This window comes from Pristiophorus japonicus, chromosome 20 (genome assembly GCF_044704955.1).
Source record: "Pristiophorus japonicus isolate sPriJap1 chromosome 20, sPriJap1.hap1, whole genome shotgun sequence".
In the NCBI taxonomy this organism is placed as follows: domain Eukaryota; kingdom Metazoa; phylum Chordata; class Chondrichthyes; family Pristiophoridae; genus Pristiophorus; species Pristiophorus japonicus.
This window is the reverse complement of record NC_091996.1, coordinates 66805656-66830014: the sequence shown is the minus strand read 5'-3', so window position 1 is coordinate 66830014 and position 24359 is coordinate 66805656. Positions and strand designations below refer to the sequence as shown.

Sequence of the window (24359 nt, the reverse complement as noted above, 5' to 3'; positions counted from 1 at the left end):
CTGTGACACTGGAACTGTGAACTGGCTCTGTGACGTTGGCTCTGTGACAGTGGTTCTGTGATTCCGGCTCTGTGAGACGCTCTGTGACACTAGCTCTGTGAGACGCTCTGTGAACTGGCTCTGTGACACTGGCTCTGTGAGATGCTCTGTGACACTGGCTCGGTAAGATGCTCTGTGATACTGGCTCTGTGAACTGGCTCTGTGACACTGGCTCTGTGAGGTGCTCTGTGCCATTTGCTCTGTGAGACGCTCTGTGATACCGGCTCTGTAAACTGGCTCTGTGAGACGATCTGTGAGACGCTCTGTGACCTGATTCTGTGCACTGGCTCTGTGACACTGGCTCTGTGAACTGGTTCTGTGAGCTGGCTCTGTGAACTGGTTTTGTAACACTGGCTCAGTGACACTGGCACTGTGACAGTGACTTTGTGACACTGACTCTGTGACACTGGCTCTGTGACACTGACTCTGTGAGACGCTCTGTGATACTGTCTCTGTGACACTGGCTCAGCGAACTGGTTCTATGAATTGGCTCTGCGACACTGGCTCTGTGGCATTGACTCTGTGACACTGGCTCTGTGAAATGGCTCTGTGAACTGGTTCTGTGACACTGGCTCGGTGACACTGGCTCTGTGACACTGACTTTGTGACACTGGCTCTGAGACACTGGCTCTGAGACACTGACTCTGCGAGATACTCTGACACTGGCTCTGTGAACAGGCTCTGTGATACTGGCTCTGTGATACAGGCTCTGTGAGATGCTCTGTGATACTGGCTCTGTGACATTGACTCTGTGACACTTGAACTGTGAAATGGCTCTGTGACACTGACTCTGTGAGACACTCTGTGAGATGCTCTGTGAACTGGTTCTGTGAACTGGCTCTGTGACACTGGCTCTGTGACACTGACTCTGTGAGATGCTCTGTGATACTGGCTCCGTGATACTGGCTCTGTGAGACGCTCTTTGACACTGGCTCTGTGAGATGCTCTGTGAACTGGTTCTGTGACAGTGGCTCTGTGATACTGGCTCTGTGAGATGCTCTTTGACACTGGTTCTGTGCACTGGTTCTGTGAACTGGCTCTGTGACAGTGGCTCTGTGAGACGTTCTGTGACACTGGCTCTGTGAGATGCTCTGTGAGACGCTCTTTGACACTGGCTCTGTGCGCTGGCTCTGTAAGACGTGCTGTGACACTGGCTCTGTGAGATGCTCTGTGACACTGGCTCTGTGGGATGCTTGTTGATACAGGCTCTGTGAACTGGCTCTGTGACACTGGCTCTGTAAGACGCTCTGTGACACTGACTCTGCGAGCTGCTCTGTGATACTGGCTCTGTGAACTGGCTCTGTGATACTAGCTCTCTGAGATACTCAATGACACTGGCTCTGTGACACTGGCTCTGTGAGACGCTCTTTGACACTGACTCTGTGAGACGCTTTGTGAACTGGCTCTGTGAAACTGACCTTGTGAGATGCTCTGTGACACTGGCTCTGTGAACTGGCTCTGTAAACTGGTTCTGTGACACTGGCTCTGTGACACTGATTCTGTGATACTGGCTCTGTGATACTGGCTCTGTGAGATGCTCTGTGACATTGGCTCTGTGAGACGCTCTGTGATACTGGCTCTGTGAGATGCTCTGTGAGACGCTCTTTGACACTGGCTCTGTGCGCTGGCTCTGTAAGATGCTCTGTGACACTAGCTCTGTGAGATGCTCTGTGACACTGGCTCTGTGAGATGCTTGTTGATACTGGCTCTGTGAACTGGCTCTGTGACACTGGCTCTGTAAGACGCTCTGTGACACTGACTCTGCGAGATGCTCTGTGATACTGGCTCTGTGAACTGGCTCTGTGATACTAGCTCTCTGAGATACTCAATAACACTGGCTCTGTGACACTGGCTCTGTGAGACGCTCTTTGACACTGACTCTGTGAGACGCTCTGTGAACTGGCTCTGTGAAACTGACCTTGTGAGATGCTCTGTGACACTGGCTCTGTGAACTGGCTCTGTAAACCGGTTCTGTGACACTGGCTCTGTGACACTGACTCTGTGATACTGGCTCTGTGATACTGGCTCAGTGAGACGCTCTGTGACATTGGCTCTGTGAGACGCTCTGTGATACTGGCTCTGTGACACTGGCTCTGTGACACTGACTCTGTGACACTGGCTCTGCGGCACTAGCTCTGTGAGATGCTCTGTGAAATGGCTCTTTGAGACGCTCTGTGAGGCGCTCTGTGAACTGGCTCTGTGAACTAGCCCTGTGACACTGGCTCTGTGAACTGGTTCTGTAACACTGGCTCTGTAACACTGGCTCTGTGACACTGACTCTGTGACACTGGCTCTGTGACACTGGCTCTGTGACATGTACTCTGTGAACTGGCTCTGTGATACTGACTCTGTGAGATGCTCTGTGACACTGGCTCTGTGAACTGGCTCTGTGAACTGGCTCTGTGACACTGGCTCTGTGACACTGGCTCTGTGAGATGCTCTGTGAAATGCCTGTGTGACACTGGCTCTGTGAGACGCTCTGTGATACTGGCTCTGTGACACTGGCTCTGTGAGATGCTCACTGACACTGACTCTGTGATACTGGCTCTGTGAAACTGGCTCTGTGAGACACTCTGTGACAATGGCTCTGTGACACTTGCTCTGTGACACTGGCTCTGTGAGAAGCTTTGTGACACTGGCTCTATGACACTGGCTCTGTGATACGCACTGTGACACTGGCTCTGTGATACTGGCTCTGTGAACTGACTCCGTGAAATGCTCTGTGACACTGGCACTGTGACACTGGCTCTGTCAGACGTTCTGTGACACTGGCTCTGTGACACTGGCTCCGCGAGGTGCTCTGTGAGACTGGCTCTGTGACACTGGCTCTGCGACACTGGCTCTGTGAGATGCCCTGTGACAATGGCTCTGTGAGATGCTCTGTGACACTGGCTCTGTGACATTGGCTCCGTGAGATGCTCTGTGAAACTGACTCTGTGACACTGGCTCTGTGAAATGCTTTGTGACACTGGCTCTGTGATACTGGCTCTGTGAACTGACTCTGTGAAATGCTCTGTGACACTGGCACTGTGACACTGGCTCTGTCAGACGCTCTGTGACACTGGCTCTGTGACACTGGCTCCGTGAGGTGCTCTGTGAGACTGGCTCTGTGACACTGGCTCTGCGACACTGGCTCTGTGAGATGCCCTGTGACAATGGCTCTGTGAGATGCTCTGTGACACTGGCTCTGTGACATTGGCTCCGTGAGATGCTCTGTGAAACTGACTCTGTGACACTGGCTCTGTGAAATGCTCTGTGACACTGGTTCTGTGATACTGGCTCTGTGACCTGGCGGTGAGACACTCTGTGGCACTGGCTCTGTGACACTGGCTCTGTGGCAGTGGCTCTGTGATATGCGCTGTGACACTGACTCTGTGACACTGGCTCTGTGATACTGGAATGGTGAGATGCTCTGTGAAACGCTCTGTGACAATGGCTTTGTTACACTAATTATGTGAGACACTCTGTGATATTGGCTCTGTGACACTGGCTCTGTGAGATGCTCTTTGACGCTGGCTATGTGACACTGTCTCTGTGAACTGACTCTGTGACACTGGCTCTGTGAGATGCTCTGCGACAATGGCTCTGTGATACCGGCTCTGTGACATTGGCTTTGTGAACTGACTCTGTGACACTGGCTCTGTAAACTGACTATGTGACACTGGCTCTGTGACACTGGCTCTGTGAACTAGCTCTGTGACACTGGCTCTGTGATAGTGGCTCTGTGACACTGGCTCTGTGATACTGGCTCTGTGAAATTGGCTCTGTGAACTGACGCTGTGACACTGGCTCTGTGACACTGCCTATGTGGCACTGGCTCTGTGAACTAGCTCTGTGACACTGGCTCTGTGAACTGGCTCTGTGAGACGCCCTGTGAACTGGTTCTGTGAACTGGCTCTGTGACACTGGCTCTGTGAACTGCTTCTGTGAACTGGCTCTGTGAACTGGTTTTGTGACACTGGCCCTATGACAATGGCTCTGTGCCACTGTCTTTTGACACTGACTCTGTTCCACTGGCTCTGTGAGACGCTATGTGTCAATGGCTCTGTGACACTGGCTCTGTGAAACACTCTGTGACACTGGCTCAGTGACACTGGCTCTGTGAAATGCTCTGTGACACTGGTTCTGTGATACTGGCTCTGTGAGACACTCTGTGACACTGGCTCTGTGACACCGGCTCTGTGATACTGGAACTGTGAGATGCTCTGTGAAACTGGCTCTGTGACAATGGCTTTGTGACACTAATTATGTGAGACGCTCTGTGATACTGGCTCTGTGACGCTGGTTCTGTGACACTGACTCTGTGACACTGGCTCTGTGAGATGCTCTATGACACTGGCTCCGTGACACCGGCTCTGTGATACTGGAACTGTGAGATGCTCTGTGAAACTGGCTCTGTGACAATGGCTTTGTGACACTAATTATGTGAGATGCTCTGTGATACTGGCTCTGTGACACTGGTCCTGTGACACTGACTCTGTGACACTGGGTCTGTGATTCTGGCTCTGTGACACTTGCTCTGTGACACTGGCTCTGTAATATGCTCTTTGACGCTGGCTATGTGACACTGGCTCTGTGAGATGATTCGTGACACTGGCTCTGTGATACTGGCTCTGTGACACTGGCTTTGTGAACTGACTCTGTGACACTGGCTCTGTGAGATGCTCTGTGACACTGGCTCTGTGACACTGGATCTGTAAACTGACTCTGTGACACTGGCTCTGTGACACTGGCTCTGTGAACTAGCTCTGTGACACTGGCTCTGTGATAGTGGCTATGTGACACTGGCTCTGTGATACTGGCTCTGTGATATTGGATATGTGAACTAGCTCCGTGTCACTGGCTCTGTGATAGTGGCTCTGTGACACTGGCTCTGTGATACTGGCTCTGTGACACTGGCTTTGTGAACTGACTCTGTGACACTGGCTCTGTGAACTGGCTCTGTGACACTGGCTCTGTGACACTGGCTCTGTTAACTGACTCTGTGACACTGGCTCTGTGACACTGGCTTTGTGAACTAGCTCCGTGTCACTGGCTCTGTGATAGTGGCTCTGTGACACTGGCTCTATGATGCTGGCTCTGTGACATTGGTGCTGTGAACTGGCTCTGTGACACTGGCACTGTGATACTTTCTCCGTGACACTGGCTCTGTGACACTGGCTCTGTGAGATGCTCTGTGGCACTGGCTCTTTGACACTGGCTCTGTGACACTGGCTCTGTCAGACGCTCTGTGACACTGACTGTGACAGTGGCTCTGTGAGACGCTCTATGACACTGGCTCTGTGACACTGGCGCTGTGATACTGGAACTGTGAGATGCTCTGTGAAACTGGATCTGTGACACTGGCTCAGTGACACTGGCTCTGTGAAATGCTCTGTGACACTGGTTCTGTGATACTGGCTCTGTGAGACACTCTGTGACACTGGCTCTGTGACACCGGCTCTGTGATACTGGAACTGTGAGATGCTCTGTGAAACTGGCTCTGTGACAATGGCTTTGTGACACTAATTATGTGAGACGCTCTGTGATACTGGCTCTGTGACACTGGTTCTGTGACACTGACTCTGTGACACTGGCTCTGTGAGATGCTCTATGACACTGGCTCCGTGACACCGGCTCTGTGATACTGGAACTGTGAGATGCTCTGTGAAACTGGCTCTGTGACAATGGCTTTGTGACACTAATTATGTGAGATGCTCTGTGATACTGGCTCTGTGACACTGGCCCTGTGACACTGACTCTGTGACACTGGGTCTGTGATTCTGGCTCTGTGACACTTGCTCTGTGACACTGGCTCTGTAATATGCTCTTTGACGCTGGCTATGTGACACTGGCTCTGTGAGATGATTCGTGACACTGGCTCTGTGATACTGGCTCTGTGACACTGGCTTTGTGAACTGACTCTGTGACACTGGCTCTGTGAGATGCTCTGTGACACTGGCTCTGTGACACTGGATCTGTAAACTGACTCTGTGACACTGGCTCTGTGACACTGGCTCTGTGACACTGGCTCTGTGAACTAGCTCTGTGACACTGGCTCTGTGATAGTGGCTATGTGACACTGGCTCTGTGATACTGGCTCTGTGATATTGGATATGTGAACTAGCTCCGTGTCACTGGCTCTGTGATAGTGGCTCTGTGACACTGGCTCTGTGATACTGGCTCTGTGACACTGGCTTTGTGAACTGACTCTGTGACACTGGCTCTGTGAACTGGCTCTGTGACACTGGCTCTGTGACACTGGCTCTGTTAACTGACTCTGTGACACTGGCTCTGTGACACTGGCTTTGTGAACTAGCTCCGTGTCACTGGCTCTGTGATAGTGGCTCTGTGACACTGGCTCTATGATGCTGGCTCTGTGACATTGGTGCTGTGAACTGGCTCTGTGACACTGGCACTGTGATACTTTCTCCGTGACACTGGCTCTGTGACACTGGCTCTGTGAGATGCTCTGTGGCACTGTCTCTTTGACACTGGCTCTGTGACACTGGCTCTGTCAGACGCTCTGTGACACTGACTGTGACAGTGGCTCTGTGAGACGCTCTATGACACTGGCTCTGTGACACTGGCGCTGTGATACTGGAACTGTGAGATGCTCTGTGAAACTTGATCTGTGACAATGGCTCTGTGCCACTAATTCTGTGAGACGCTCTGTGACACTGGTACTGTGACACTGGTTCTGTGATACTGACTTTGTGACGCTGGCTCTGTCACACTGGCTTTGTGATACTGCCCCTGTGACACTGGCTCTGTGACACTGGCTCTGTAAACTGACTGTGACACTGGCTCTGTGCAATGCTCTGTGACACTTGCTCTGTGACACGGGCTGTGACACTGGCTCTGTAAACTGACTCTGTGACACTGGCTCTGTGACACTGACTCTGTGAGATGCTCTGTGACACTGGCTCTGTGATACTGGCTCTGTGAGACACTGTGAAATGGCTCTGTGATGCTGGCTCTGTGACATTGGCTCTGTGAACTGACTCTGCGACACTGGCTCTGTGAACTGGCTCTGTGACACGCTCTGTGAGACGCTCTACGAACTGGTTCTGTGAATTGGCTCTGTGAACTGGTTCTGTGAACTGGCTCTGTGAACTGGTTCTGTGACACTGGCTCTTTGACATTGGCTCTGTGACTGACTTTGTAACACTGGCTCTGTGACACTGGCTCTGTGAGACACTCTGTGACACTGACTCTGTGACACTGGCTCTGTGAAATGCTCTGTGACACTGACTCTGTGACACTGGCTCTGTGAGATGCTCTATGACACTGGCTCTGTGACACTGGCTCTGTGATACTGGAACTGTGAGATGCTCTGTGAAACTGGCTCTGTGACACTAATTCTGTGAGACGCTCTGTGACACTGGCTCTGTGACACTGGCTCTGTGATACTGACTTTGTGACGCTGGCTTTGTGACACTGGCTCTGTGGGACGCTCTGTGAGACGCTCTGTGAACTGGTTCTGTGAACTGGCTCTGTGAACTGGTTCTGTGATACTGGCTCTGTGACCTGGCTCTTTGACACTGGCTCTGTGACACTGGCTCTGTGACACTGGTTCTGTGACCTGGCTCTGTGACACTGACTCTGTGAGACGCTCTATGACAATGGCTCTGTGACACTGGCTCTGTGATACTGGAACTGTGAGATGCTCTGTGAAACTGGATCTGTGACAATGGCTCTGTGACACTAATTCTGTGAGACGCTCTGTGACACTGGCTCTGTGACACTGGCTCTGTGGTACTGACTTTGTGACACTGGCTCTGTGCGATGCTCTGTGACACTTGCTCTGTGACACTGGCTGTGACACTGGCTCTGTGAGATGCTCTTTGACACTGGCTCTGTGACACTGGCTCTTTGAGACTGGCTCTGTGATGCTGACTCTGTGACATTGGCTCTGTGAGATGCTGTGTGATACTGACTCTGTGATACTGGCTCTGTGACACTGGACCTGTGACACTGGCTCTGTAATTCTGGCTCTGTGAAATCTCTGTGACGCTGGCGCTGTGAGATGCTGTGTGATACTGACTCTGTGATACTGGCTCTGTGACACTGGACCTGTGACACTGGCTCTGTAATTCTGGCTCTGTGAGATCTCTGTGACGCTGGCGCTGTGACACTGGCTGTGAAACTGGCTTTGTGAGATGCTCTGTGATACTGGCTCTGTGAGAGTGGCTATGTGAGACGCTCTGTGACACTGGCTCTGTGATACTGGCTCTGTGAGGCACTCTGTGACCCTGGCTTTGTGAGGCGCTCTGTGATACTGGCTTTGTGAACTGGCTCTGTGACACTGGCTCTGTGAACTGGTTCTGTCAACTCGCTCTGTGACACTGGCTCTGTGACACTGACTCTGTGACACTGGCTCTATGAACTGGCTCTTTGAACTGGTTCTGTCATACTGGCTCTGTGACACTGGCTCTGTGACTCTACCTTTGTGACACTGACTCTGTGAGGCGCTCTGTAACACTGGTTCTGTGATACTGGCTCTGTGACACTGGCTCTGTGAAATGACTCCGTGACACTGGCTCTGTGGCACTGGCTCTATGAGACGCTCTGTGAACTGCCTCTGTGACACTGCCTTTGTGACAATGGCTCTGTCTACTGACCCTGTGACACTGACTTTGTGACACTGGCTCTGTGACACTGGCTATGTGATACATACTTTGTGACACTGGTTCTGTGACACTGGCATTGTGATACTGACTCTGTGACACTGGCTCTGTGACACTGGCTCTTTGAGACTGGCTCTGTGACACTGACTCTGTGACATTCGCTCTGTGAGATGCTCTGTGATACTGACTCTGTGATACTAGCTCTGTGACACTGGCCCTGTGACACTGGCTCTGTGAACTGGCTCTGTGAGATTCTCTGTGACACTGGCTCTGTGATACTGGCTCTGTGCGACGCTTTTGATACTGGCTCTGTGACACTGGCTTTATGCGACGCTTTGTGATACTGGCTCTGCGAAACTGGCTCTGTGAGACACTCTGTGACACTGACTCTGTGATACTGGTTCTGTGAGAAGCTCTGTGTCACTGGCTCTGTGGCACTGGTTCTGTGACACTTGCTCTGTGACACTGGCTCTGTGACCTGGCTCTGTGAGACACTCTGTGACACTGGCTCTGTGACACTGGCTCTGTGACACTGGCTCTTTGAGACCGGCTCTGTGACACTGACTCTGTGATATTCACTCTGTGAGATGCTCTGTGATACTGACTCTGTGATACTAGCTCTGTGACACTGGCCCTGTGACACTGGCTCTGTGATTCTGGCTCTGTGAGATCTCTGTGACACTGGCTCTGTGACACTTGCTGTGAAACGGGCTCTGTGAGACGTTCTGTGACACTGGCTCTTTGAGAGTGGCTCTGTGAGACGCTCTGTGACATTGGCTCTGTGATACTGGCTCTGCGAGACGCTCTGTGACACTGGCTTTGTGAAACACTCTGTGATACTGGTTCTGTGAACTGGCTCTGTGAGATGCTCTGTGAGATGCACTGTGAACTGGTTCTGTGAACTGGCTCTGTGACACTGGCTCTGTGACACTGGCTCCGTGAACTAGCTCTGTGACACTGGCTCCGTGACACTGACTCTGTGACAATGGCTCTGTGAACTGGTTCTGTAAACTGGCTCTTTGAACTGGTTCTGTCACACTGGCTCAGTGACACTGGCTCTGTGACACTGACTTTGTGACACTGACTCTGTGAGACGCTCTGTGACACTGGCTCTGTGACACTGGTTCTGCGAAATGCCTCAGTGACACTGGCTCTGTGGCACTGGCTCTATGAGACGCTCTGTGAACTGGCTCTGTGACAATGGTTCTGTCTACTGACTCTGTGACACTGGCTTTGCAACACTGGCTCTGTGAGACACTCTGTGACATTGGCTCTTTGCGATGCTGTGTGACACTGGCTCTGTGAACTGGCTCTGTGAGATGCTCTTTGAGACGCTCTGTGAATTGGTTCTGTGACACTGGCTCTGTGACACTGGCTCTGCGACATTGGCTCGGTGAACTGGCTCTGTGATACTGACTGTGAGACACTCTGTGACACTGGCTCTGTGATACTGGCACTGTGCGACGCTTTTGATACTGGCTTTGTGATACTGGCTATGCGAAACTGGCTCTGTGAGACACTCTGTGACACTGACTCTGTGATACTGGCTCTGTGAGAAGCTCTGTGTCACTGGCTCTGTGGCACTGGCTCTGTGACACTTGCTCTGTGACACTGGCTCTGTGACCTGGCTCTGTGAGACACTCTGTGACACTGGCTATGTGACACTGGCTCTGTGACACTGGCTCTTTGAGACTGGCTCTGTGACACTGACTCTGTGACATTCGCTCTGTGAGATGCTCTATGATACTGACTCTGTGATACTAGCTCTGTGGCACTGGCCCTGTGACACTGGCTCTGTGATTCTGGCTCTGTGAGATCTCTGTGACACTGGCTCTGTGACACTTGCTGTGAAACGGGCTCTGTGAGACGTTCTGTGACACTGGCTCTGTGAGAGTGGCTCAGTGAGACGCTCTGTGACACTGGCTCTGTGATACTGGCTCTGTGCGACGCCTTTGATACTGGCTCTGTGACACTGGCTCTATGCGACGCTTTGTGATACTGGCTCTGCGAAACTGGCTCTGTGAGACACTCTGTGACACTGACTCTGTGATACTGGTTCTGTGAGAAGCTCTGTGTCACTGGCTCTGTGGCACTGGTTCTGTGACACTTGCTCTGTGACACTGGCTCTGTGACCTGGCTCTGTGAGACACTCTGTGACACTGGCTCTGTGACACTGGCTCTGTGACACTGGCTCTTTGAGACCGGCTCTGTGACACTGACTCTGTGACATTCACTCTGTGAGATGCTCTGTGATACTGACTCTGTGATACTAGCTCTGTGACACTGGCCCTGTGACACTGGCTCTGTGATTCTGGCTCTGTGAGATCTCTGTGACACTGGCTCTGTGACACTTGCTGTGAAACGGGCTCTGTGAGACGTTCTGTGACACTGGCTCTTTGAGAGTGGCTCTGTGAGACGCTCTGTGACATTGGCTCTGTGATACTGGCTCTGCGAGACGCTCTGTGACACTGGCTTTGTGAAACACTCTGTGATACTGGTTCTGTGAACTGGCTCTGTGAGATGCTCTGTGAGATGCACTGTGAACTGGTTCTGTGAACTGGCTCTGTGACACTGGCTCTGTGACACTGGCTCCGTGAACTAGCTCTGTGACACTGGCTCCGTGACACTGACTCTGTGACAATGGCTCTGTGAACTGGTTCTGTAAACTGGCTCTTTGAACTGGTTCTGTCACACTGGCTCAGTGACACTGGCTCTGTGACACTGACTTTGTGACACTGACTCTGTGAGACGCTCTGTGACACTGGCTCTGTGACACTGGTTCTGCGAAATGCCTCAGTGACACTGGCTCTGTGGCACTGGCTCTATGAGACGCTCTGTGAACTGGCTCTGTGACAATGGTTCTGTCTACTGACTCTGTGACACTGGCTTTGCAACACTGGCTCTGTGAGACACTCTGTGACATTGGCTCTTTGCGATGCTGTGTGACACTGGCTCTGTGAACTGGCTCTGTGAGATGCTCTTTGAGACGCTCTGTGAATTGGTTCTGTGACACTGGCTCTGTGACACTGGCTCTGCGACATTGGCTCGGTGAACTGGCTCTGTGATACTGACTGTGAGACACTCTGTGACACTGGCTCTGTGATACTGGCACTGTGCGGCGCTTTTGATACTGGCTTTGTGATACTGGCTATGCGAAACTGGCTCTGTGAGACACTCTGTGACACTGACTCTGTGATACTGGCTCTGTGAGAAGCTCTGTGTCACTGGCTCTGTGGCACTGGCTCTGTGACACTTGCTCTGTGACACTGGCTCTGTGACCTGGCTCTGTGAGACACTCTGTGACACTGGCTCTGTGACACTGGCTCTGTGACACTGGCTCTTTGAGACTGGCTCTGTGACACTGACTCTGTGACATTCGCTCTGTGAGATGCTCTATGATACTGACTCTGTGATACTAGCTCTGTGGCACTGGCCCTGTGACACTGGCTCTGTGATTCTGGCTCTGTGAGATCTCTGTGACACTGGCTCTGTGACACTTGCTGTGAAACGGGCTCTGTGAGACGTTCTGTGACACTGGCTCTGTGAGAGTGGCTCAGTGAGACGCTCTGTGACACTGGCTCTGTGATACTGGCTCTGCGAGACACTCTGTGACACTGGCTTTGTGAAACACTCTGTGATACTGGCTCTGTGAACTGGCTCTGTGAACTGGCTCTGTGAGATGCTCTGTGAGATGCACTGTGAACTGGTTCTGTGAACTGGCTCTGTGACACTGGCTCTGTGAACTGGTTCTGTGAACTAGCTCTATGACACTGGCTCCGTGACACTGACTCTGTGAAAATGGTTCTGTGAACTGGCTATTTGAACTTGTTCTGTCACACTGGCTCGGTGACACTGGCTCTGTGACACTGACTTTGTGACACTGACTCTGTGAGACGCTCTGTGACACTGGCTCTGCGAAATGACTCCGTGACACTGGCTCTGTGGCACTGGCTCTATGAGAAGCTCTGTGAACTGGCTCTGTGACAATGGTTCTGTCTACTGACTCTGTGACACTGGCTTTGCAACACTGGCTCTGTGAGGCACTCTGTGACATTGGCTCTTTGCGACGCTGTGTGGCACTGGCTCTGTGAACTGGCTCTGTGGGATGCTCTTTGAGACGCTCTGTGAACTGGTTCAGTGACACTGGCTCTGTGACACTGGCTCTGCGACATTGGCTCGGTGAACTGGCTCTGTGATACTGACTGTGAGACACTCTGTGACACTGGCTCTGTGAACTGGCTCTGTGAGATGCTCTGTGACTGGCTCTGTGATACTGGCTCTGTGCGACGCTTTGTGATACTGACTCTGTGACACTGGCTCTGTGAACTGGCTCTTTGAACTGGTTCCGTCACACTGGCTCTGTGACACTGGCTCTGTGACACTGGCTGTGAAACGGGCTCTGTGAGACGTTCTGTGACACTGGCTCTGTGAGAGTGGCTCTGTGGGACGCTCTGTGACACTGGCTCTGTGATACTGGCTCTGCGAGACGCTCTGTGACACTGGCTTTGTGAAACACTCTGTGATACTGGCTCTGTTAACTGGCTCTGTGAACTGGCTCTGTGAGATGCTCTGTGAGATGCACTGTGAACTGGTTCTGTGAACTGGCTCTGTGACACTAGCTCTGTGAACTGGTTCTGTGAACTAGCTCTGTGACACTGGCTCCGTGACACTGACTCTGTGACAATGGCTCTGTGAACTGGTTCTGTAAACTGGCTCTTTGAACTGGTTCTGTCACACTGGCTCAGTGACACTGGCTCTGTGACACTGGCTTTGTGAAACACTCTGTGATACTGGCTCTGTGAACTGGCTCTGTGAACTGGCTCTGTGAACTGGCTCCGTGACACTGACTATGTGACAATGGCTCTGTGAACTGGTTCTGTAAACTGGCTCTTTGAACTGGTTCTGTCACACTGGCTCGGTGACACTGGCTCTGTGACACGGACTTTGTGACACTGACTCTGTGAGACGCTCTGTGACACTGGCTCTGTGACACTGGTTCTGCAAAATACCTCCGTGACACTGGCTCTGTGGCACTGGCTCTATGAGACGCTCTGTGAACTGGCTCTGTGACAATGGTTCTGTCTACTGACTCTGTGACACTGGCTTTGCAACACTGGCTCTGTGAGGCACTCTGTGACACTGGCTCTGTGAGGCACTCTGTGACATTGGCTCTTTGCGACGCTGTGTGACACTGGCTCTGTGAACTGGCTCTGTGAGATGCTCTTTGAGACGCTCTGTGAATTGGTTCTGTGACACTGGCTCTGTGACACTGGCTCTGCGACATTGGCTCGGTGAACTGGCTCTGTGATACTGACTGTGAGACACTCTGTGACACTGGCTCTGTGAACTGGCTCTGTGAGATTCTCTGTGACACTGGCTCTGTGATACTGGCTCTGTGCGACGCTTTTGATACTGGCTCTGTGACACTGGCTCTGTGCGACGCTTTGTGATACTGGCTCTGCGAAACTGGCTCTGTGAGACACTCTGTGACACTGACTCTGTGATACTGGCTCTGTGAGAAGCTCTGTGTCACTGGCTCTGTGGCACTGGCTCTGTGACACTTGCTCTGTGACACTGGCTCTGTGACCTGGCTCTGTGAGACACTCTGTGACACTGGCTCTGTGACACTGGCTCTGTGACACTGGTTCTGCAAAATACCTCCGTGACACTGGCTCTGTGGCACTGGCTCTATGAGACGCTCTGTGAACTGGCTCTGTGACAATGGTTCTGTCTACTGACTCTGTGACACTGGCTTTGCAACACTGGCTCTGTGAGGCACTCTGTGACACTGGCTCTGTGAGGCACTCTGTGACATTGGCTCTTTGCGACGCTGTGTGACACTGGCTCTGTGAACTGGCTCTGTGAGATGCTCTTTGAGACGCTCTGTGAATTGGTTCTGTGACACTGGCTCTGTGACACTGGCTCTGCGACATTGGCTCGGTGAACTGGCTCTGTGATACTGACTGTGAGACACTCTGTGACACTGGCTCTGTGAACTGGCTCTGTGAGATTCTCTGTGACACTGGCTCTGTGATACTGGCTCTGTGCGACGCTTTTGATACTGGCTCTGTGACACTGGCTCTGTGCGACGCTTTGTGATACTGGCTCTGCGAAACTGGCTCTGTGAGACACTCTGTGACACTGACTCTGTGATACTGGCTCTGTGAGAAGCTCTGTGTCACTGGCTCTGTGGCACTGGCTCTGTGACACTTGCTCTGTGACACTGGCTCTGTGACCTGGCTCTGTGAGACACTCTGTGACACTGGCTCTGTGACACTGGCTCTGTGACACTGGCTCTTTGAGACTGGCTCTGTGACACTGACTCTGTGACATTCGCTCTGTGAGATGCTCTGTGATACTGACTCTGTGATACTAGCTCTGTGACACTGGCCCTGTGACACTGGCTCTGTGATTCTGGCTCTGTGAGATCTCTATGACACTGGCTCTGTGACACTTGCTGTGAAACGGGCTCTGTGAGACGTTCTGTGACACTGGCTCTGTGAGAGTGGTTCAGTGAGATGCTCTGTGACACTGGCTCTGTGATACTGGCTCTGCGAGACGCTCTGTCACACTGGCTTTGTGAAACACTCTGTGATACTGGCTCTGTGAACTGGCTCTGTGAGATGCTCTGTGAACTGGTTCTGTGAACTGGCTCTGTGACACTGGCTCTGTGAACTGGTTCTGTTAACTAGCTCTACGACACTGGCTCCGTGACACTGACTCTGTGACAATGGTTCTGTGAACTGGCTATTTGAACTTGTTCTGTCACACTGGCTCGGTGACACTGGCTCTGTGACACTGACTTTGTGACACTGACTCTGTGAGATGCTCTGTGACACTGGCTCTGTGAACTGGTTCTGTAAACTGGCTCTTTGAACTGGTTCTGTCACACTGGCTCAGTGACACTGGCTCTGTGACACTGGCTCTGTGGCACTGGCTCTATGAGACGCTCTGTGAACTGGCTCTGTGACAATGGTTCTGTCTACTGACTCTGTGACACTGGCTTTGCAACACTGGCTCTGAGAGACACTCTGTGACACTGGCTCTGTGAGGCACTCTGTGACATTGGCTCTTTGCGACGCTGTGTGGCACTGGCTCTGTGAACTGGCTCTGTGGGATGCACTTTGAGACGCTCTGTGAACTGGTTCTGTGACACTGGCTCTGTGACACTGGCTCTGCGACATTGGCTCGGTGAACTGGCTCTGTGATACTGACTGTGAGACACTCTGTGACACTGGCTCTGTGAACTGGCTCTGTGAGATGCTCTGTGACACTGGCTCTGTGACACTGCCTCTGTGAACTGGCTCTTTGAACTGGTTCTGTCACACTGGCTCTGTGACACTGGCTCTGTGACTCTGACTTTGTGACACTGACTGTGTGAGGCGCTCTGTGACACTGGCTCTGCGAAATGACTCCGTGACACTGGCTCTGTGGTACTGGCTCTATGAGACGCTCTGTGAACTGGCTCTGTGACAATGGTTCTGTCTACTGACTCTGTGACACTGGCTTTGCAACACTGGCTCTGTGAGACACTCTGTGACACTGGCTCTGTGAGGCACTCTGTGACATTGGCTCTTTGCGACGCTGTGTGACACTGGCTCTGTTAACTGGCTCTGTGGGATGCTCTTTGAGACGCTCTGTGAACTGGTTCTGTGACACTGGCTCTGTGACACTGGCTCTGCGACATTGGCTCAGTGAACTGGCTCTGTGATACTGACTGTGAGACACTCTGTGACACGGGCTCTGTGAACTGGCTCTGTGAACTAGCTCTGTGACACTGGCTCCGTGACACTGACTATGTGACAATGGCTCTGTGAACTGGTTCTGTAAACTGGCTCTTTGAACTGGTTCTGTCACACTGGCTCGGTGACACTGGCTCTGTGACACGGACTTTGTGACACTGACTCTGTGAGACGCTCTGTGACACTGGCTCTGTGACACTGGTTCTGCAAAATGCCTCCGTGACACTGGCTCTGTGGCACTGGCTCTATGAGACGCTCTGTGAACTGGCTCTGTGACAATGGTTCTGTCTACTGACTCTGTGACACTGGCTTTGCAACATTGGCTCTGTGAGACACTCTGTGACACTGGCTCTGTGAGGCACTCTGTGACATTGGCTCTTTGCGACGCTGTGTGACACTGGCTCTGTGAACTGGCTCTGTGAGATGCTCTTTGAGACGCTCTGTGAATTGGTTCTGTGACACTGGCTCTGTGAACTGGCTCTGTGAGATTCTCTGTGACACTGGCTCTGTGATACTGGCTCTGTGCGACGCTTTTGATACTGGCTCTGTGACACTGGCTCTGTGCGACGCTTTGTGATACTGGCTCTGCGAACCTGGCTCTGTGAGACACTCTGTGCCACTGACGCTGTGCCGCTGGGTCTGTGACACTGACACTGTGAGATGCTCTTTGACACTTGCTCTGTGACACTGGTTCTGTGATACTGGCTCTGTGACCTGGCTCTGTGAGACACTCTGTGACACTGGCTCTGTGACACTATTCTGTGAGCTGCTCTGTGACACTGGCTCTGTGCGACGCTTTGTGATACTGGCTCTGCGAAACTGGCTCTGTGAGACACTCTGTGACACTGACTCTGTTATACTGGCTCTGTGAGAAGCTCTGTGTCACTGGCTCTGTGGACTGGCTCTGTGACACTTGCTCTGTGACACTGGCTCTGTGACCTGGCTCTGTGAGACACTCTGTGACACTGGCTCTGTGACACTGGCTCTGTGACACTGGCTCTTTGAGACTGGCTCTGTGACACTGACTCTGTGACATTCGCTCTGTGAGATGCTCTGTGATACTGACTCTGTGATACTAGCTCTGTGACACTGGCCCTGTGACACTGGCTCTGTGATTCTGGCTCTGTGAGATCTCTGTGACACTGGCTCTGTGACACTTGCTGTGAAACGGGCTCTGTGAGACGTTCTGTGACACTGGCTCTGTGAGAGTGGCTCAGTGAGACGCTCTGTGACACTGGCTCTGTGATACTGGCTCTGCGAGACGCTCTGTCACACTGGCTTTGTGAAACACTCTGTGATACTGGCTCTGTGAACTGGTTCTGTGAACTGGCTCTGTGACACTGGCTCTGTGAACTGGTTCTGTGAACTAGCTCTACGACACTGGCTCCGTGACACTGACTCTGTGACAATGGTTCTGTGAACTGGCTATTTGAACTTGTTCTGTCACACTGGCTCGGTGACACTGGCTCTGTGACACTGACTTTGTGACACTGACTCTGTGAGATGCTCTGTGACACTGGCTCTGTGACACTGGTTCTGTAAACTGGCTCTTTGAACTGGTTCTGTCACACTGGCTCAGTGACACTGGCTGTGTGACACTGACGTTGTGACACTGACTCTGTGAGACGCTCTGTGACACTGGCTCTGCGAACTGACTCCGTGACACTGGCTCTGTGGCACTGGCTCTATGCGACGCTCTGTGAACTGGCTCTGTGACAATGGTTCTGTCTACTGACTCTGTGACACTGGCTTTGCAGCACTGGCTCTGAGAGACACTCTGTGACACTGGCTCTGTGAGGCACTCTGTGACATTGGCTCTTTGCGACGCTGTGTGGCACTGGCTCTGTGAACTGGCTCTGTGGGATGCACTTTGAGACGCTCTGTGAACTGGTTCTGTGACACTGGCTCTGTGACACTGGCTCTGCGACATTGGCTCGGTGAACTGGCTCTGTGATACTGACTGTGAGACACTCTGTGACACTGGCTCTGTGAACTGGCTCTGTGAGATGCTCTGTGACACTGGCTCTGTGACACTGGCTCTGTGAACTGGCTCTTTGAACTGGTTCTGTCACACTGGCTCTGTGACACTTGGTCTGTGACTCTGACTTTGTGACACTGACTGTGTGAGGCGCTCTGTGACACTGGCTCTGCGAAATGACTCCGTGACACTGGCTCTGTGGTACTGGCTCTATGAGACGCTCTGTGAACTGGCTCTGTGACAATGGTTCTGTCTACTGACTCTGTGACACTGGCTTTGCAACACTGGCTCTGTGAGACACTCTGTGACACTGGCTCTGTGAGGCACTCTGTGACATTGGCTCTTTGCGACGCTGTGTGACACTGGCTCTGTGAACTGGCTCTGTGGGATGCTCTTTGAGACGCTCTGTGAACTGGTTCTGTGACACTGGCTCTGTGACACTGGCTCTGCGACATTGGCTCGGTGAACTGGCTCTGTGATACTGACTGTGAGACACTGTGACACTGGCTCTGTGAACTGGCTCTGTGAACTAGCTCTTTGACACTGGCTCCGTGACACTGACTCTGTGACAATGGCTCTGTGAACTGGTTCTGTAAACTGGCTCTTTGAACTGGTTCTGTCACACTGGCTCAGTGACACTGGCTCTGTGACACTGGCTTTGTGAAACACTCTGTGATACTGGCTCTGTGAACTGGCTCTGTGAACTGGCTCTGTGACACTGGCTCCGTGACACTGACTATGTGACAATGGCTCTGTGAACTGGTTCTGTAAACTGGCTCTTTGAACTGGTTCTGTCACACTGGCTCGGTGACACTGGCTCTGTGACACGGACTTTGTGACACTGACTCTGTGAGACGCTCTGTGACACTGGCTCTGTGACACTGGTTCTGCAAAATGCCTCCGTGACACTGGCTCTGTGGCACTGGCTCTATGAGACGCTCTGTGAACTGGCTCTGTGACAATGGTTCTGTCTACTGACTCTGTGACACTGGCTTTGCAACACTGGCTCTGTGAGACACTCTGTGACACTGGCTCTGTGAGGCACTCTGTGACATTGGCTCTTTGCGACGCTGTGTGACACTGGCTCTGTGAACTGGCTCTGTGAGATGCTCTTTGAGACGCTCTGTGAATTGGTTCTGTGACACTGGCTCTGTGAACTGGCTCTGTGAGATTCTCTGTGACACTGGCTCTGTGATACTGGCTCTGTGCAACGCTTTTGATACTGGCTCTGTGACACTGGCTCTGTGAGACACTCTGTGCCACTGACGCTGTGCCGCTGGCTCTGTGACACTGACACTGTGAGATACTCTTTGACACTTGCTCTGTGACACTGGTTCTGTGATACTGGCTCTGTGACCTGGCTCTGTGAGACACTCTGTGACACTGGCTCTGTGACACTATTCTGTGAGCTGCTCTGTGACACTGGCTCTGTGATACTGACTTTGTGATGCTGGCTCTGTCACACTGGCTCTGTTATGCTGGCTCTGTGAGTTGCTCTATGACACTGGGTCTGTGACACTGGCTCTGTGAAATGCTCTGTGACACTGGCTCTGTGACACTGGCTCTGTGAAGTGGCTCTGTGAGACACGCTGTGAGAGGCTCTGTGAACTGGTTCTGTGAACTTGCTCTGTGAACGGGTTCTGTGACACTGGCTCTATGATACTGGCTCTGTGACACTGACCTTATGACACTGACGCTGTGCGACTGGCTCTGTGACACTGACACTGTGAGACGCTCTTTGACACTTGCTCTGTGACACTGGTTCTGTGATACTGGCTCTGTGACACTGGCTCTGTGAGACGCTCTGTGTCACTGGCTCTGTGACACTGGCTCTGTGAAATGCTCGGTGACACTGGTTCTGTGATACTAGCTCTGTGACCTGGCTCTGTAACACTGGCTCTGTGACACTGGCTCTGTGATAGTGGCTCTGTGACACTGGTTCTGTGACACTGGCTCTGTGACACTGACTTTGTGACACTGACTCTGTGCCACTGGCTCTGTGACACTGACTCTGTGAGATGCTCTGTGACACTGGCTCTGTGAGATGCTCTGTGACACTGGCTCTGTGCGACACTTTGTGATACTGGCTCTGTGACCCTGGCTCTGTGAGACGCTCTGTGACACTGACTCTGTGACACTGGCTCTGTGAGACGCTCTGTGTCACTGGCTCTGTGATACTGGCTCTGTGACCTGGCTCTGTGACACTGGCTCTGTGACACTGACTCTGTGAGACGCTCTGTGGCACTGGCTCTGTGACACTGGCTCTGTGAGACGCTCTGTGACACTGACTCTGTGACACTGGCTCTGTGAGACGCTCTGTGTCACTGGCTCTGTGACACTGGCTCTGTGATTCTGGCTCTGTGAGGCGCTCTGTGACACTGGCTCTGTGATTCTGGCTCTGTGAGGTGCTATATGACAATGGCTCTGTGCCACTGGCTCTGTGATACTGGCTCTGTGAGACACTCTGTGAAATGGATCTGTGCCACTGGCTCTGTGACACTGACTCTGTGAGATGCTCTGTGACACTGGCTCTGTGATGCTGGCTCTGTGAGATGCTCTGTGACACTGGCTCTGTGACCCTGGCTCTGTGAGATGCTCTGTGACACTGACTCTGTGACACTGGCTCTGTGAGACACTCTGTGTCACTGGCTCTGTGACACTGTCTGTGTAATTCTAGCTCTGTGAGGTGCTCTGTGACACTGGCTCTGTGACACTGGCTCTGTGAAATGCTCTATGACACTGGCTCTGTGATAATGGCTCTGTGACCTGGCTCTGTGACACTGACTCTGTGACACTGGCTCTGTGAGACGCTCTGTGACACTGACTCTGTGAGACACTCTATGACAATGGCTCTGTGACACTGGCTCTGTGACACTGGCTCTGTGAACTGGTTCTGTGAACTAGCTCTATGACACTGGCTCCGTGACACTGACTCTGTGAAAATGGTTCTGTGAACTGGCTATTTGAACTTGTTCTGTCACACTGGCTCGGTGACACTGGCTCTGTGACACTGACTTTGTGACACTGACTCTGTGAGACGCTCTGTGACACTGGCTCTGCGAAATGACTCCGTGACACTGGCTCTGTGGCACTGGCTCTATGAGAAGCTCTGTGAACTGGCTCTGTGACAATGGTTCTGTCTACTGACTCTGTGACACTGGCTTTGCAACACTGGCTCTGTGAGGCACTCTGTGACATTGGCTCTTTGCGACGCTGTGTGGCACTGGCTCTGTGAACTGGCTCTGTGGGATGCTCTTTGAGACGCTCTGTGAACTGGTTCAGTGACACTGGCTCTGTGACACTGGCTCTGCGACATTGGCTCGGTGAACTGGCTCTGTGATACTGACTGTGAGACACTCTGTGACACTGGCTCTGTGAACTGGCTCTGTGAGATGCTCTGTGACTGGCTCTGTGATACTGGCTCTGTGCGACGCTTTGTGATACTGACTCTGTGACACTGGCTCTGTGAACTGGCTCTTTGAACTGGTTCCGTCACACTGGCTCTGTGACACTGGCTCTGTGACACTGGCTGTGAAACGGGCTCTGTGAGACGTTCTGTGACACTGGCTCTGTGAGAGTGGCTCTGTGGGACGCTCTGTGACACTGGCTCTGTGATACTGGCTCTGCGAGACGCTCTGTGACACTGGCTTTGTGAAACACTCTGTGATACTGGCTCTGTTAACTGGCTCTGTGAACTGGCTCTGTGAGATGCTCTGTGAGATGCACTGTGAACTGGTTCTGTGAACTGGCTCTGTGACACTAGCTCTGTGAACTGGTTCTGTGAACTAGCTCTGTGACACTGGCTCCGTGACACTGACTCTGTGACAATGGCTCTGTGAACTGGTTCTGTAAACTGGCTCTTTGAACTGGTTCTGTCACACTGGCTCAGTGACACTGGCTCTGTGACACTGGCTTTGTGAAACACTCTGTGATACTGGCTCTGTGAACTGGCTCTGTGAACTGGCTCTGTGAACTGGCTCCGTGACACTGACTATGTGACAATGGCTCTGTGAACTGGTTCTGTAAACTGGCTCTTTGAACTGGTTCTGTCACACTGGCTCGGTGACACTGGCTCTGTGACACGGACTTTGTGACACTGACTCTGTGAGACGCTCTGTGACACTGGCTCTGTGACACTGGTTCTGCAAAATACCTCCGTGACACTGGCTCTGTGGCACTGGCTCTATGAGACGCTCTGTGAACTGGCTCTGTGACAATGGTTCTGTCTACTGACTCTGTGACACTGGCTTTGCAACACTGGCTCTGTGAGGCACTCTGTGACACTGGCTCTGTGAGGCACTCTGTGACATTGGCTCTTTGCGACGCTGTGTGACACTGGCTCTGTGAACTGGCTCTGTGAGATGCTCTTTGAGACGCTCTGTGAATTGGTTCTGTGACACTGGCTCTGTGACACTGGCTCTGCGACATTGGCTCGGTGAACTGGCTCTGTGATACTGACTGTGAGACACTCTGTGACACTGGCTCTGTGAACTGGCTCTGTGAGATTCTCTGTGACACTGGCTCTGTGATACTGGCTCTGTGCGACGCTTTTGATACTGGCTCTGTGACACTGGCTCTGTGCGACGCTTTGTGATACTGGCTCTGCGAAACTGGCTCTGTGAGACACTCTGTGACACTGACTCTGTGATACTGGCTCTGTGAGAAGCTCTGTGTCACTGGCTCTGTGGCACTGGCTCTGTGACACTTGCTCTGTGACACTGGCTCTGTGACCTGGCTCTGTGAGACACTCTGTGACACTGGCTCTGTGACACTGGCTCTGTGACACTGGTTCTGCAAAATACCTCCGTGACACTGGCTCTGTGGCACTGGCTCTATGAGACGCTCTGTGAACTGGCTCTGTGACAATGGTTCTGTCTACTGACTCTGTGACACTGGCTTTGCAACACTGGCTCTGTGAGGCACTCTGTGACACTGGCTCTGTGAGGCACTCTGTGACATTGGCTCTTTGCGACGCTGTGTGACACTGGCTCTGTGAACTGGCTCTGTGAGATGCTCTTTGAGACGCTCTGTGAATTGGTTCTGTGACACTGGCTCTGTGACACTGGCTCTGCGACATTGGCTCGGTGAACTGGCTCTGTGATACTGGCTCTGTGCGACGCTTTTGATACTGGCTCTGTGACACTGGCTCTGTGCGACGCTTTGTGATACTGGCTCTGCGAAACTGGCTCTGTGAGACACTCTGTGACACTGACTCTGTGATACTGGCTCTGTGAGAAGCTCTGTGTCACTGGCTCTGTGGCACTGGCTCTGTGACACTTGCTCTGTGACACTGGCTCTGTGACCTGGCTCTGTGAGACACTCTGTGACACTGGCTCTGTGACACTGGCTCTGTGACACTGGCTCTTTGAGACTGGCTCTGTGACACTGACTCTGTGACATTCGCTCTGTGAGATGCTCTGTGATACTGACTCTGTGATACTAGCTCTGTGACACTGGCCCTGTGACACTGGCTCTGTGATTCTGGCTCTGTGAGATCTCTATGACACTGGCTCTGTGACACTTGCTGTGAAACGGGCTCTGTGAGACGTTCTGTGACACTGGCTCTGTGAGAGTGGTTCAGTGAGATGCTCTGTGACACTGGCTCTGTGATACTGGCTCTGCGAGACGCTCTGTCACACTGGCTTTGTGAAACACTCTGTGATACTGGCTCTGTGAACTGGCTCTGTGAGATGCTCTGTGAACTGGTTCTGTGAACTGGCTCTGTGACACTGGCTCTGTGAACTGGTTCTGTTAACTAGCTCTACGACACTGGCTCCGTGACACTGACTCTGTGACAATGGTTCTGTGAACTGGCTATTTGAACTTGTTCTGTCACACTGGCTCGGTGACACTGGCTCTGTGACACTGACTTTGTGACACTGACTCTGTGAGATGCTCTGTGACACTGGCTCTGTGAACTGGTTCTGTAAACTGGCTCTTTGAACTGGTTCTGTCACACTGGCTCAGTGACACTGGCTCTGTGACACTGGC

The 24359-nt window shown here is 52.4% G+C and overlaps 1 protein-coding gene across 1 annotated transcript in view; it reads right to left on the bottom strand.

The window, feature by feature from the left end:
• The window catches only part of LOC139232955 (glutamate receptor ionotropic, NMDA 1), a 395631-nt gene that overhangs the window by 184748 nt on the left and 186524 nt on the right, over positions 1 to 24359 (bottom strand). The window lies entirely within an intron of this gene.